A 16,786-nucleotide genomic window follows, 5' to 3' on the forward strand; every position below is an offset into this window, starting at 1 on the left:
TATTCTTATATTCATTGTTTAGGACATATTTATCCAAAGCTTCATTTTGCTTTACCCAATCATATGTTTTGGTTTCGTAGTTTACTTTACCCAGATTCTTTATTAGACAATCTTAACTCGCTCCCAACTTGTTCAAATAATTCATACCCGCTGGGACAAAATTCATGAGCACAGGCGATTTGTCACTAATAACTATTTGCCTTAAAACTTCATATAAAGTGCTTTTAGTCGGTTTGAGGATCTTATTATTAAGTATCACTAATTTACTGAACTGAACTCTTAATTAGATCTATTCAAGCTCTAACTCAAGCCTAATTATTTAAATCAGACTAAAGGGCAAATTTAGAATGTATTTCCACAGATAGACCACACGTCTATGCAAGTCTCTCTCATGCAATGGTTCCGCTACTTGTGCAGTATTACGTTTTGATTTTCTTCATTTGTTCTAGTAACAAAGATATTCTGATCCTCAACCACATTAAATTCAGCAAGGCACCCTCTTTACTATAGATGGATAACCTAATTACCTCAAATGTTGAGCTACAAGCAGCCAACCATGATCTGCCAATTGAACATATCTGTTCTTTTAGCAATATTAAAAAATCATAATCGCTGGCTTATCAAAATTAATTTTCAGGTAATTGTCTTTTAAATAACATGCCTTTTCATTCAGTGCATATTGCAGCACAATCGCTGTATCATCGAATTATACAATATCATTCGAAAATAGCAGGACATTAATGTGTAGCTTTCCAAGCTTATGAGGAAGGGTATGGGCATTACCAATTATATCCATAAAATCTGAAACATATATATTGAAAAGACCTGGTGCTAGGGCACAACCTTGATGTAGGCCTTTCTTAGTTGCTATTTTGCCAAATAACCACCTCTTGGATTCAATCGAATGTACATTTCTGTTTCTTTATGCAGTAGGATAAATATTGTTAGCAATCCTTGTGGTTTGCCTCAACTACAAAGTTTGTTCCAAAGCCTATGTCTGTCTATACAATCAAAGGCTGTGCTTAAGACAACATGAGTAGACTGTAGGGAGGGACTTACTTCTCTCTGGGTCTCAGTCACAAATACTTTTAACAAGAGCAGATTCATTGTAGTTCCCACTCTCTTACAGATACCCGCTTGGAAGGTGGACAGCCTATTTGTTTTTGTTAGCCAATCATTCTTTTCATCTTAAATGAGGGAAGCATATAGTTTGCTTGTCTCAACTAATAAGGCTATTGTGCGATTATTCCTGGGCTTAGAATGATCTCCCTTCGTTAATATCGGAACTAAATAACTCTTGCTCCATGAGTCAGGGAGTCAACCTTCTGCACATATTATAAAAGGCAAATAATAGTTCTGCCCAAAGATCGGGTTGCCCTTAAGAGTGAAGTGGGAAAGTCTGTCCATACCCATTGCTGGAGAATTCTTCAGTTTTAAAATGTTATTCTCAATAGAAAATTCAGAGAAAAAACATGGAAATTTGGTAGAATAGTGTAGTGAAAATGAACTTTACACAGTGAATTAGACCCGAAGTTACTTTGATAATATTCCATCCAAATAGATTGCTTAATTGGGTTGATCTGCAATTTATTGTGTTTATCGTCCAGCTAAATAGTCTGCTCCCAGAATCATCTGTTGTTTTAGTTGTTTTTAGAAGCAAGAGTTTGTTTAAGCTGTTTAAGCCAGTTTTTCTATTTTGATTGTATCCTTTTGAGGGTGTCCAAAGTCTGCTCATTACCATAGGGCATTCGCTTCTTAATCCTTCTAATCTATTGTTATGCTCTCTTTCTCTGTTATCACACTGTCACAGAGATGGAATTTTAGAAAATAACTTTAATCTGACTGCATAATTGCCACCTCCTAGCTTGAATTTAGGTAATCAATAAAGTAGTGTACCATTCACCGGAACTAAATCCTCAACATTAATAAATAACGAATTCCAAGAGACATTGATCATAAGAAGCTGGATGTTTCCCAAACTCAAACTGGCTGCTAGAATAAAATCAGAATTAACATTACATTGTCTAAGGGAACCGCCAGAAGTGTTGTCTACTTCCACAATAAGACCTCTCATGGGGCGTCTCCGCCCCATCTTTGTCTTTTTTAACAATATGGAAAACCCACGTAAAAGCGGAATAGCTGTCAACCAGACTTCCTGCAGAAGTTATACTTCAAAATGTTTGAACTACCATTTCATGAAATTATGGTCAATTGACTTTAGTTAAAGAACATTACGGTTTCAGAATTATTTTTAATAGTCAAAATGTATGGCAGTAAATACCAATCAATTCTCCTCTCTATTGTCTTATGCTCATTGGAAATCACTTGAACAAGCCTATCTCCTCCTCACCTCAGTGTACAGAAGATAAACTGATTTCAACTCAGTGTCAGGTGAGTTTATTTTATTCCTCTGGCCTTCACCAGCCAGTTGGTGTAAAGTCACCCCAACCTTGGGACAGTCAGCTTGTTTTCTGTACTCAAATATATCAATACCTTACATCTGAAGCACACCAATTTCACTCAAAATTAAATTATATACCACCTTCAATTTAATATGGGCCACTATAAAATCTTCCCTATAGTCATCTACAAATTCCACCGAATTGATGTTGCTAGAAATCAACACTTTCAGATCCGGAATCATATTAAAGAGCTGAAACAGTAGTGACCTGTTTAGTAATAGGTGATCTTGGTCATGAAAAGTCTGTGGAAAGCCAATTAATAGTTTTTCAGAGTTGGCCTTACAGTCCCTCTTCGTTAGATGCAGCAGTTTATTAAAGGTAATACCAATCTTGTGGGTTTTATTTTCATCTTCTGGAGCTGAGCTCCTAATAGTCAAACCCCTTTCAGTGATCGTTATCTCTATTGGTTGAAGGCTCAGATTGTGTTTACTTAATTCAAGATCATTTTTTATATTTACTGGTATCTCTGAACCTTCATTGGCAGACTTTGACTTTGATCGGCAATCGAGATCACTCAACTGTGAAAATGGATTCCTCATTCCACTGGTTTGTATCTTTTTGTAAATAATGAGCTTTACTCTTTTTGTTATAATTTCTTTTAATTCAGATTATTTGAAATGCGATCTGTGTTTGCTTCTCCTGGAATTATCATAACAGAATTACAGTCTATATTAAGGCGTCTTAGAAATGTTTGTGATCCTTTGGTTGCCGTCTTACAGGGAGCCAAAGGTCTCTTTATTTTTGGTTTTAGTCATAGAATCAAACCTTATATATGTCACCAACTCACTTCTTTCTGATGCCATAACAAATCCTCCTCTATTCTTATTCTCTTTGATCTATCTGCGACGTTTGACACGGCTGATCACTCTACTTAGCTCTCTGCTCTCACCACACTTGGGTTTTCAAGCTATACCACTGATTGGTTCAATTCCCGTCTTTCCAATTGATTCTTCTCTGTGTCCTGGGCTGGTCACACGTTCCCATCTTAACCTCTTCAATATGGGGTCCATCAAGGCCCGGCAACTGACTCTATTCTCTTTTCTATCTATGCTACTCCTCCATTTTCTATCATTGAATTGCACAACCCTCCTTCTCACTTTTACGCTGATAAATCTCAGATCTTAATTTCTTTCTCTACTTTCTCGGACTCTCCCCATGCTTTCGTGTCATCATGTCTCTTTGCTGTCCAGGACTCAATGTGGTCCTACTTCCTTGGTCGTAACCCGTAAAAGAATCGAGATTCTTTACTTTTTGCATACTTCTCCTGCACCCTCTTGTCCCCTTTCGGGCCTTCTCTTTCCTCCATTGGTTCTCCCCTTTTCATCTTCTGCTCGCAACCTTGGCATCACCTTTAATTCTTCACTATCCTTTTCCTCACACATCTCCATGACTGTTCGCACCTGCCGATTTCTTTTGTTCAATAGTCATACATTTTGTCCTTATTTCTCCTTTCATACGGCTAAACTCCCATCACCTCTGCTAGCCTTTCTTGTCTTGACTATTGCTTCACACTTCTTATCAAGCTCCCCTTTTTTCCTCTTACCCCTTTAGGTTCTGTATTCAACTCATCTATATATCTTCTCTTCCCCCTCTCTCCTCACTCCTTCATTTCCTCCTCGTTTCTTTCCAATTTTCTTCTCCCCTAATACTCCCATTTTCTTTTCCACTTCCTTTGTATAGTCTTCAAGTGCTACCAAGGTTTTGCTCCTTCTTATCTTGCTTCCCTTGCCTTACTCGAACTCTCCCTTACATCCTCTATGCTCCCAGTATCTTCATCTTGTTTCTAGCCCTAAACCTCCCTATGTCCCCACTTGCCTTCGCTCTTTGTCTTTATTTGCCCATAAATTATGGAATGCCCTTCCACCCAATATACGTGCCTCTTCCTCACTCCATATTTTCCACATCCACCTTAAAGCACGCCTTTTGACCTTTCGCACTTCCTCTTAACTCTCTCTGTCTATCTACCACATTTGTTATCCATCCCCCTCATTTCAGATATTGTTGTACCGTTCTACTTTATCATTGATGCACAGTGCTTTGGTGAAAGCACTCTGTAAGTTACAATAAAATACAATAAATAGAATTGTGACTCCATTCTTGCTATGCAGCATGGCTCTTTCCTCTATTTCTTGAGATGAGGTACGTCCAATTAATTGCGCTTCAAAATAGATTATATCTATGTTATCTCCAAGATGATGAGATGTCAGTGAGTTACTGCATATAACCTTTCCTTCTTCTGTGACCTGGGATATCATTTTCCTGTCGATTGCCTTTCAATATCAATTTTATCGATCTTGTCATAGGAAAAATGGGGAGGTTTTCAGGGATTTGATTCAACGTGGGGTACTCCTAACATAGACCCAGTATCGGATCCCCTTTAAAGCCATCTTCCTTTGCATGTCTCCAGCCAAAGACTGAAATCATTTAGAAGAACGGTGTGTTGCTTTGTTTCGTCGCCATACTATCATAGAGTCTCACCAGCACCTGGGGGACTAGATGGAGTGCTGCAATGGAATTCATATCAGAAAACGTATTTCCAGTGTCTCTTGTCAGATTCAGAATCTTTCTTAGAACTGCACTATTAGTGGCAGTTTCTTCACTGAAACCTCATCTGTCACTCAAGGTACACACCATAGAAGTTGAGAAATGTGCAAACAAAGCAGGAGTATTGGATAGTGAACTTGTCCCACAAGTCTTCGACTGGGTTTTTCAAACTGTCACATAATTGCAGGAAGGCATTTTCAATCTCTACTAGCAACCTTTCCATATTAGACTGGGTAACTTCCGATGATCGTGTTGATAAGTCAACTGGTATAGCCAATCTCTACTAGCACCCTTTCCATGTTAGCCTGGGTAATTTGCGATGTTCATTTTGCTAAGTCAACTGGTATAGCCAGACAGGCCATAGACGGCACAGAAGAGTGAATGGTCGATGTGACCGGAAAGTACTTTGTGATTTTCTTGTCTGTAAGTATCCCTTTCTCATCCAGCAGAGTGTTCGTGGTGGACACAATAAGAGTAGTTTTCCCCTGTGCAGTGATTATATTAGATGTCATAATGGCAGCCACTACGCCCATATCTGTAATAGAGGCCCTCTCCTATAGCGTGGGTGGTTGATGGTAGTCATATCATGTATACCCCGCAAATTAGGAGATTAAAAGCGATCTGTATCACTTACCCCAGATAAGAGCCAATAAAATAACAGCATAAAAGATCAATCCAAAGCACAATCCTGCAGTCTTGCCCCAACTGCAGTAACTGCACTTGTAGCTGCACTAATCAACTGCTCTCCATGTGATGCAAAGGTAGTAGAAATGTTTGTCAGTTGTGTTCTGGCCAAAGCAAAGATCCTCTTGCAGTAACTGCACTTGTGTCCACATTTATCAGCTGCACTTGTTTTTGTAGTTTACTTTACCCAGATTCTTTATTAGACAATCTTAACTCGCTCCCATCTTGTTCAAATAATTCATACCCGCTGGGACAAAATTTATGAGCACAGGCGATTTGTCACTAATAACTATTTGCCTTAAAACTTCATATAAAGTGCCTTTAGTCGGTTTGAGGATCTTATTATTAAGTATCACTAATTTACTGAACTGAACTCTTAATTAGATCTATTCAAGCTCTAACTCAAGCCTAATTATTTAAATCAGACTAAAGGGCAAATTTAGAATGTATTTCCACAGATAGACCACACGTCTATGCAAGTCTCTCTCATGCAATGGTTCCGCTACTTGTGCAGTATTACGTTTTGATTTTCTTCATTTGTTCTAGTAACAAAGATATTCTGATCCTCAACCTCATTAAATTCAGCAAGGCACCCTCTTTACTATAGATGGATAACCTAATTACCTCAAATGTTGAGCTACAAGCAGCCAACCATGATCTGTCAATTGAACATATCTGTTCTTTTAGCAATATTAAAAAAATCATAATCGCTGGCTTATCAAAATTAATTTTCAGGTAATTGTCTTTTAAATAACATACCTTTTCATTCAGTGCATATTGCAGCACAATCGCTGTATCATCGAATTATACAATATCATTCGAAAATAGCAGGGCATTAATGTGTAGCTTTCCAAGCTCATGAGGAAGGGTATGGGCATTACCAATTATATCCATAAAATCTGAAACATATATATTGAAAAGACCTGGTGCTAGGGCACAACCTTGATGTAGGCCTTTCTTAGTTGCTATTTTGCCAAATAACCACCTCTTGGATTCAATCGAATGTACATTTCTGTTTCTGTATGCAGTAGGATAAATATTGTTAGCAATCCTTGTGGATTGCCTCAACTACAAAGTTTGTTCCAAAGCCTATGTCTGTCTATACAATCAAAGGCTGTGCTTAAGACAACATGAGTAGACTGTAGGGAGGGACTTACTTCTCTCTGGGTCTCAGTCACAAATACTTTTAACAAGAGCAGATTCATTGTAGTTCCCACTCTCTTACTGATACCCGCTTGGAATGTGGACAGCCTATTTGTTTTTGTTAGCCAATCATTCTTTTCATCTTAAATGAGGGAAGCATATAGTTTGCTTGTCTCAACTAATAAGGCTATTGTGCGATTATTCCTGGGCTTAAAATGATCTCCCTTCGTTAATATCGGAACTAAATAACTCTTGCTCCATGAGTTAGGGAGTCAACCTTCTGCACATATTATAAAAGGCAAATAATAGTTCTGCCAAAAGGTCGGGTGGCCCTTAAGAGTGAAGTGGGAAAGTCTGTCCATACCCATTGCTGGAGAATTCTTCAGTTTTAAAATGTTATTCTCAATAGAAAATTCAGAGAAAAAACATGGACATTTGGTAGAATAGTGTAGTGAAAATGAACTTTACACAGTGAATTAGACCCAAAGTTACTTTGATAATATTCCATCCAAATAGATTGCTTAATTGGGTTGATCTGCAATTTATTGTGTTTATCGTCCAGCTAAATAGTCTGCTCCCAGAATCATCTGTTGTTTTAGTTGTTTTTAGAAGCAAGAGTTTGTTTAAGCTGTTTAAGCCAGTTTTTCTATTTTGATTGTATCCTTTTGAGGGTGTCCAAAGTCTGCTCATTACCATAGGGCATTCGCTTCTTAATCCTTCTAATCTATTGTTATGCTCTCTTTCTCTGTTATCACACTGTCACAGAGATGGAATTTTAGAAAATAACTTTAATCTGACTGCATAATTGCCACCTCCTAGCTTGAATTTAGGTAATCAATAAAGTAGTGTACCATTCACCGGAACTAAATCCTCAACATTAATACATAACGAATTCCAAGAGACATTGATCATAAGAAGCTGGATGTTTCCCAAACTCAAACTGGCTGTTTCCCAAACTCAAACTGGCTGCTAGAATAAAATCAGAATTAACATTACATTGTCTAAGGGAACCGCCAGAAGTGTTGTCTACTTCCACAATAAGACCTCTCATGGGGCGTCTCCGCCCCATCTTTGTCTTTTTTAACAATATGGAAAACCCACGTAAAAGCGGAATAGCTGTCAACCATACTTCCTGCAGAAGTTATACTTCAAAATGTTTGAACTACCATTTCATGAAATTATGGTCAATTGACTTTAGTTAAAGAACATTACGGTTTCAGAATTATTTTAATAGTCAAAATGTATGGCAGTAAATACCAATCAATTCTCCTCTCTATTGTCTTATGCTCATTGGAAATGACTTGAACAAGCCTATCCCCTCCTCACCTTAGTGTACAGAAGATAAACTGATTGGATTTCAACTCAGTGTCAGGTGAGTTCATTTTATACCTCTGGCCTTCACCAGCCAGTTGGTGTAAAGTCACACCAACCTTGGGACAGACAGCTTGTTTTCTGTACTCAAATACACCAATACCTTACATCTGAAGCACACCAATTTCACTCAAAATTAAATTATATACCACCTTCAATTTAATATGGGCCACTATAAAATCTTCCCTATAGTCATCTACAAATTCCACCAAATTGATGTTGCTAGAAATCAACACTTTCAGATCCGGAATCATATTAAAGAGCTGAAACAGTAGTGACCTGTTTAGTAATAGGTGATCTTGGTCATGAAAAGTCTGTGGAAAGCCAATTAATAGTTTTTCAGAGTTGGCCTTACAGTCCCTCTTCGTTAGATGCAGCAGTTTATTAAAGGTAATACCAATCTTGTGGGTTTTATTTTCATCTTCTGGAGCTGAGCTCCTAATAGTCAAACCCCTTTCAGTGATCGTTATCTCTATTGGTTGAAGGCTCAGATTGTGTTTACTTAATTCAAGATCATTTTTTATATTTACTGGTATCTCTGAACCTTCATTGGCAGACTTTGACTTTGATCGGCAATCGAGATCACTCAACTGTGACAATGGATTCCTCATTCCACTGGTTTGTATCTTTTTGTAAATAATGAGCTTTACTCTTTTTGTTATAATTTCTTTTAATTCAGATTATTTGAAATGCGATCTGTGTTTGCTTCTCCTGGAATTATCATAACAGAATTACAGTCTATATTAAGGCTTCTTAGAAATGTTTGTGATCCTTTGGTTGCCGTCTTACAGGGAGCCAAAGGTCTCTTTATTTTTGGTTTTAGTCATAGAATCAAACCTTATATATGTCACCAACTCACTTCTTTCTGAATGCCACAACAAATCCTCCTCTATTCTTATTCTCTTTGATCTATCTGCGACGTTTGACACGGCTGATCACTCTACTTAGCTCTCTACTCTCACCACACTTGGGTTTTCAAGCTATACCACTGATTGGTTCAATTCCCGTCTTTCCAATTGATTCTTCTCTGTGTCCTGGGCTGGTCACACGTTCCCATCTCAACCTCTTCAATATGGGGTCCATCAAGGCCCGGCAACTGACTCTATTCTCTTTTCTATCTATGCTACTCCTCCATTTTCTATCATTGAATCGCACAACCCTCCTTCTCACTTTTACGCTGATAAATATCAGATCTTAATTTCTTTCTCTACCTTCTCTAACTCTCCCCATACCTTCATGTCATCATGTCTCTCTGCTGTCCAGGACTCGATGCGGTCCTACTTCCTTGGTCGTAACCCGTAAAAGAATCGAGATTCTTTACTTTTTGCATACTTCTCCTGCACCCTCTTGTCCACTTTCGGGCCTTCTCTTTCTTCCATTGGTTCTCCCCTTTTCATCTTCTGCTCGCAACTTTGGCATCACCTTTAATTCTTCACTATCCTTTTCCTCACACATCTCCATGACTGTTCGCACCTGCCGATTTCTTTTGTTCAATAGTCATAACGTTTGTCCTTATTTCTCCTTTCATACGGCTAAACTCCCATCACCTCTGCTAGCCTTTCTTGTCTTGACTATTGCTTCACACTTCTTATCAAACTCCCCTTTTTTCCTCTTACCCCTTTAGGTTCTGTATTCAACTCATCTATATATCTTCTCTTCCCCCTCTCTCCTCACTCCTTCATTTCCTCCTCGTTTCTTTCCAATTTTCTTCTCCCCTAATACTCCCATTTTCTTTTCCACTTCCTTTGTATAGTCTTCAAGTGCTACCAAGGTTTTGCTCCTTCTTATCTTGCTTCCCTTGCCTTACTCGAACTCTCCCTTACATCCTCTATGCTCCCAGTATCTTCATCTTGTTTCTAGCCCTAAACCTCCCTATGTCCCCACTTGCCTTCGCTCTTTGTCTTTATTTGCCCATAAATTATGGAATGCCCTTCCACCCAATATACGTGCCTCCTCCTCACTCCATATTTTCCACATCCACCTTAAAGCACGCCTTTTGACCTTTCGCACTTCCTCTTAACTCTCTCTGTCTATCTACCACATTTGTTATCCATCCCCCTCATTTCAGATATTGTTGTACCGTTCTACTTTATCATTGATGCACAGTGCTTTGGTGAAAGCACTCTGTAAGTTACAATAAAATACAATAAATAGAATTGTGACTCCATTCTTGCTATGTAGCATGGCTCCTTCCTCTATTTCTTGATATGAGGTACATCCAATTAATTGCGCTTCAAAATAGATTATATCTATATTATCTCCAAGATGATGAGATGTCAGTGAGTTACTGCATATAACCTTTCCTTCTTCTGTGACCTGGGATATCATTTTCCTGTCGATTGCCTTTCAATGTCAATTTTATCGATCTTGTCATAGGAAAAATGGGGAGGTTTTCAGGGATTTGATTCAACGTGGGGTACTCCTAACATAGACCCAGTATCGGATCCCCTTCAAAGCCATCTTCCTTTGCATGTCTCCAGCCAAAGACTGAAATCATTTAGAAGAACGGTGTGTTGCTTTGTTTCGTCACCATACTATCATAGAGTCTCACCAGCACCTGGGGGACTAGATGGAGTGCTGCAATGGAATTCATATCAGAAAACGTATTTCCAGTGTCTCTTGTCAGATTCAGAATCTTTCTTAGAACTGCACTATTAGTGGCAGTTTCTTCACTGAAACCTCATCTGTCACTCAAGGTACACACCATAGAAGTTGAGAAATGTGCAAACAAAGCAGGAGTATTGGATAGTGAACTTGTCCCACAAGTCTTCGACTGGGTTTTTCAAACTGTCACATAATTGCAGGAAGGCATTTTCAATCTCTACTAGCAACCTTTCCATATTAGCCTGGGTAACTTCCGATGATCGTGTTGATAAGTCAACTGGTATAGCCAATCTCTACTAGCACCCTTTCCATGTTAGCCTGGGTAATTTGCGATGTTCGTTTTGCTAAGTCAACTGGTATAGCCAGACAGGCCATAGACGGCACCGAAGAGTGAATGGTCGATGTGACCGGAAAGTACTTTGTGATTTTCTTGTCTGTAAGTATCCCTTTCTCATCCAGCAGAGTGTTCGTGGTGGACACAATAAGAGTAGTTTTCCCCTGTGCAGTGGTTATATCAGATGTCATAATGGCAGCCACTACGCCCATATCTGTAATAGAGGCCCACTCCTATAGCGTGGGTGGTTGATGGTAGTCATCATGTATACCCAGCAAATTAGGAGATTAAAGGCGATCTGTATCACTTACCCTAGATAAGGGCCAATAAAATAACAGTATACAAGATCAATCCAAACCACAATCCTGCAGTCCTGCCCCAACTGCAGTAACTGCACTTGTAGCTGCCCTAATCAACTGCTCTCCATGTGATGCAGAAGTCGTATAAATGTTTGTCAGTTGTGTTCCGGCCAAAGCAAAGATCCTCTTGCAGTAACTGCACTTGTGTCCACATTTACCAGCTGCACTTGTGCTCTGCGCAACACAAGTAATTTAAGTAGCAGGAAGTGATTGTCTTCAATTATCGTCCACCCAACAGCAAAGATCCTTGAACGGTAACTGCACTTGTAGCTGCACTTATCAGCCACGCATTATGAAAGCAGGAATCTGATCAGCAAACCTCACATTCAGAAAAAGAAATATTTCTAAAATAGAAAGAATTCAGCCTTTCCCGCCCATTTCAAATGACATTCTCTCACAACATGGAACAGAAATAAAAGCACATTTGTCTGTCATCGTGTCTGATTGTGTTTTCCCCTTATTGAGCCCCACTTACTCTCTGTTTCACAGACCATATTGACCACCATCACCAGTGCCCCCACTCACTCTAGTGTTCAGGACCGCAGGACATGCCACAGACTAGGACGCTTCTACCTACCGTACACCACACCAGCGGCATGTATGTGAATGCAACATGTCACCCACCTCCCCCGCAGAGGGAATGCGCTGCTCTATTACGAAGCTGATGTATTTCACCTAAAGTAATCACCTGGGTGTGGTGCAGTGTGAGTTTAAGTATGAATTGTGGTGGGGTGCGCTTTGCTTGTATTCAGTATATTGTTTATTGTGATCTTAAGGTTGGCATTTCCAACGTTTGTAAACTTTAAGTTATTATAGGCTGTTACCTTATCCTTTAAAACATGTATTGATATAAGGTAAACAATAATGAGGCTTTCAGTACTCCTTCATATAGTTTCCTAATCTCAGTGCCTATATCACCCTGACTGGTGCACATTTCGCGTGCTCACTTTTGGGAACAAAAAACAACAATTAGTTATACATATGTTTCTCTCTGATTAAAAAGCTAGAACAGGGGAATTTCCGAACCAAGAGGATGCGTGAAAATAAAAACGGACCTGCATGCTCGTGACTGTTGGATTGGTGAAGGAAGTGAATGGCTCTTGTACCCCCACTGTACAAGAAAACCTCCCTAAATTATCGCGAGAAGAGAAGCTACCCATCATCTGAAAGCTAGCTCTGCAAATACAATACGCAAATGAGCCGCGTCTCTCCATAGGTTTTATGATTTCCTAAATTGGTAGCAGCGAGGTATCTGTGTTTGGCTTGATGGTCAAAGGAACATAATCCACACGAAGTAGAGGGAAAGTATGGAAATGGAAAAAAGACTCCCGATTAGTGAGGATGCAGTCAGAAATCGGACAGAATGTGTACTGGAGCTTAAATGAAGGGTTTTGTTAGGCGCTTCAGATAATGGCAACCTAAGATCACTTACTGTAAAGGTTTGGTGTATCAACTCGAAATCAAACCAGCTGTAGCTCTCTGGACATTAAAAAAGTCTGTTTTGGAATGTTACCTTGCTGAAAATCGGCTTGTGCTGCTTCATCAGGCATTCTGGTCAGAAATAAGTGTTTGTTGATTTTTCTTACTCTTTATCTGTATTTGTCTCTTCAATCTACCACCCCTAACTGCTTGCCCCAGTCGTTATATGGGTCAAACGGCCTCTGGGGTCAGCAAAGCAAGGAAACTGAAAAAGGGAGACACGTAGACATTCTAAGATAACACTAAATGATGGTACCCACATCTCCCCTGTGCCTAAGCCGTGCTTACTGTGTAGGCTCATAAAACAGGAGTTGAGTACTGGTGCAGTGCATGCTTTCAATGATTCTCCGCCCCCGACCTTGGTCCGTCAATCCCTGTCACTTGTTCACTGTGCCCGCATTTTATCTTGCACTTTATGGCCACCCTAGCTGATCAATTTGCATCATGGTAGGGCATGCCACCATCTTCTTTCCAACCACCGCTGGTGACATACACCTGATGACCAAGACACCTGTGCCAAGATTGCGTTACCTCTGGGCGGCATCGATCCCCTGATGAACTCTTGTTTCCTTGCCGGTGGCCAGAATTGTTTGACTGCGACTGAATGCTTTTTTCCTCATACAAGACTAACATTTTTCACAGAGCTTCCTTCTGTGCTTTTGCTAAGGACCCCATACATCTCTTAACCAACAAGGCAACCATCTTGCATTGAGCATTCCTTTGTGTTATATCGATACCCGCAGCTTTCAAGTTTGATTTTAGTGCCAGAGCCTCATCATACTAACTTCCACAGCTACTGCTGTTTTCCACCTACGATCTCCTCATGGGAATCGACTGGATTACTCTATTCTTCATGTACATGTCAAGACCACTGCTCAGCTGATTACGCTCTGGTGCCAGAACTTCACAGTGTTCTAATTACCGAATCCACATTGATACCTAAAACATTCATTTTCCTCTGTCATTACATCCTCTAATGATGCTTCATCCGTTTCTTTCTCAAATATGGCATATTGCTCTAGGTCAAGGATCTGCAACCTTTGGCTCTCCAGATGTTTTGGACTTGCACAACCACCGTTATAAGGAAGTATTCTGCAACCTAAGGGGCATATTGCAATATAGACAAGCATCATAAGGAAGGGTTCTTCAATACAGTCAGGATTTTCAACATGCCATGGAATGTCTGGCATTGAGCCAGCCAAACAGATCCAGTGGCAAGCTAACCATTTCCACAATGTAAACCATCAAAGTCGCGTAGCCCAGGAAAAGCGGTGGGTGGATATCAGTGGTGGGCAGGAACCATGAGACTCCCCTTGACAGTCAGAATGGATGCTCACCCAAACCAAAGGTTTCCTCATCTGGAAGCAAAAGAGCAAATTGATGAGGCAGCTATGCCCTCCTCTTGTGATCACCAATAAAGAGGATATGTAGCCCCGCTTGGAAATGGTGTTGACACAGAAAAAAGTCTCATGTAATTGCAAGTAAACGGAGACCCTACAGACATCCACATTGACGCTGGAGCCACAGTAAACGTGATGGGTGGGGCTGCGTACCTCAATATATAAAACAGCCCCACCTAACTAAATCCCATACTGGCACACATACCTAAAAGTCCTAAAATGATGTTAAATGTATGGCCAATGTTCTCACCATGTGGCAATACAAAGAACTTGAAATGTTCATTCGGAGCTCTAAAGTTGAGAGAGATAATGCTCTTTGCTTCGAATCTGTGCTCCAATGGGTCTAATTCATGACATTTAGAGGTTCATGACAACTCAGTTAGGGGATAGACAGGTAATTGTTGACAAGCTATTTACAACATTATTCAAAGGACTTGGGAAACTGAAGGGATGCTAAATCAAGCTTCAGATCCATGAATCAGTGAAAAGTGTCACATAACGTGTGGCATTCAATGCCCCGATGCAAATTGTAGCTGAATTTCCATGCTTACTCAAACAAGACATTATTGCACTTGTCAGTGGTCCCACTCCTTGGATATCACCTATTGTCCGAATAACAAAGATATATTCCACTGCAAACATTTGCATATGTGTTGACATGCAACTACCAAATCAAGCCATCCATAAGATGAGATAACTTGCTCCCAGTATCAAAGACATGTTTCTACCACTTAACATAGCTTTTGTCTTCCCTAAGCTTGTCTGGGTGAAATGATATCAGCAACTAGAACTGTGCCATGACTGTTGCTGTTTCATAATTTTGCCATGAACAAAAGTCTACATAGATATCAAGGGTAGAGTTTTGGGTTGTTTTCTGCTGCTAAAGTGTTTTACGATGAAATTCACAAAGTCATTTATCACATTAGCACCGTTGGTGGGTGCAAGAGCCAATCAGATTGCTCCAAAACCAGGCTGAACCTACTAATACAACACCAGGTTCCGAACAACTCAAGGGCGCTGCGTACCTACACTTACACCCCCCGCACCCTCATCTCCTTACCTGAGAGGGGCTCCTCCATCCCGGGTCGCAAAGGCACCTCTGCTTCCTGTTAAAGCCATGGAAATGAAGAGGAAACCTGAGAGGAACCCCACCTTCCATTTCCATGGCAACCCTGACTCACCCCGGTCGCTGCTGCAAACAAAGCAGCGCAGCAGTTTATTTGTTATTGTTATTAGCACCTCAAGGGTTTGCTTCAGGGTGCTAATACCAATATTCTTGTGTTTTGCGGACTACACCGGCCCAGTAAAGGCACTGGCAACCCCTATTACAACCCTCACTTTGCTCAACCTATAACTTGGTTCCCGGGCCATTACCGACCGTTGTAGCCTGCAGAACATGGGATTATTGTTTATTTCCAAACTGTCTCTATGGTGATGAGATTCTTGTGCTTAGTACATCAAAGTTGCTCATGATGACACTCTGGGCAGCATGTGCGTGGCCCCAGAAGATTCCCAATTCATATTGAATTTGGATGTGTGAGAATTAGTTTTTTTGATCACGTTTTCTCAAAAGAAGGCATTCAACTAGACACAAATAAAGTCAGCGCCCTCACTCCAACAGCTGCTTCCTCATGTTTGGCCTCCGTGTGATCTATCCTAGGTATGGCCGGTTACTGCACACGTTATATACTGGACTTTGCATCTATTAGTGAGCCTTTTCATCACCATACTGAACCTGTTCAGGAATTTGTGTGGTCGGAGCAGGCCAGAACGTTTTTGGCATTATCAAAGCATTGCAAGTGCTGAATCCATGTAATAGTTTTATCTTCACACATGCACCCAGCTTACCATGGGTGAGAGTCTAAATGGGCCGATGCCTTTCCCACAGAAACCTGGATAAGACACACCATGACAAATTGTCTCTCATGCCAGCATATGTTTGGCATATGTGGAGAAAACATATTCCCAAGCTGAGAAAGAAAGCCTAGCCGTTGTCTCAGCATGTGAATACCAATACTTTTTCCTATCCGGGAAAGCATTTGCAATTGTCATTGACCGCTAACCATTGGTTTTGGTGTGGGCCTCGCCATCTACAGCGAGGCCCACACCAAAATCCATCCAAACACAGAGAGGGGAAAACTAAGTTTTGAATTACTATCAATTTTAATATTTTGCATAGACAAAGAACACACTACTGCTGTCTTCTTCTCAAGGTATCTGATTGCCTGTATTATGAGTGCTCCTTCAGTGCTGAAGAATACCTGTTATGTTGTGCTATGTTAATAACACGTGTAAAGCGCATTGTTCACCAGCAAGGTGGCATAGTTCAACATGCCAAACCACGCACCATTACTGTAGAAGACATGATCACCTCCTCCTCTTTAGATTCCATCATTGGACTAACAG

This window comes from Ambystoma mexicanum, chromosome 6q (assembly GCF_040938575.1).
Source record: "Ambystoma mexicanum isolate Mex_15411 chromosome 6q, UKY_AmexF1_1, whole genome shotgun sequence".
Taxonomy (NCBI): domain Eukaryota; kingdom Metazoa; phylum Chordata; class Amphibia; order Caudata; family Ambystomatidae; genus Ambystoma; species Ambystoma mexicanum.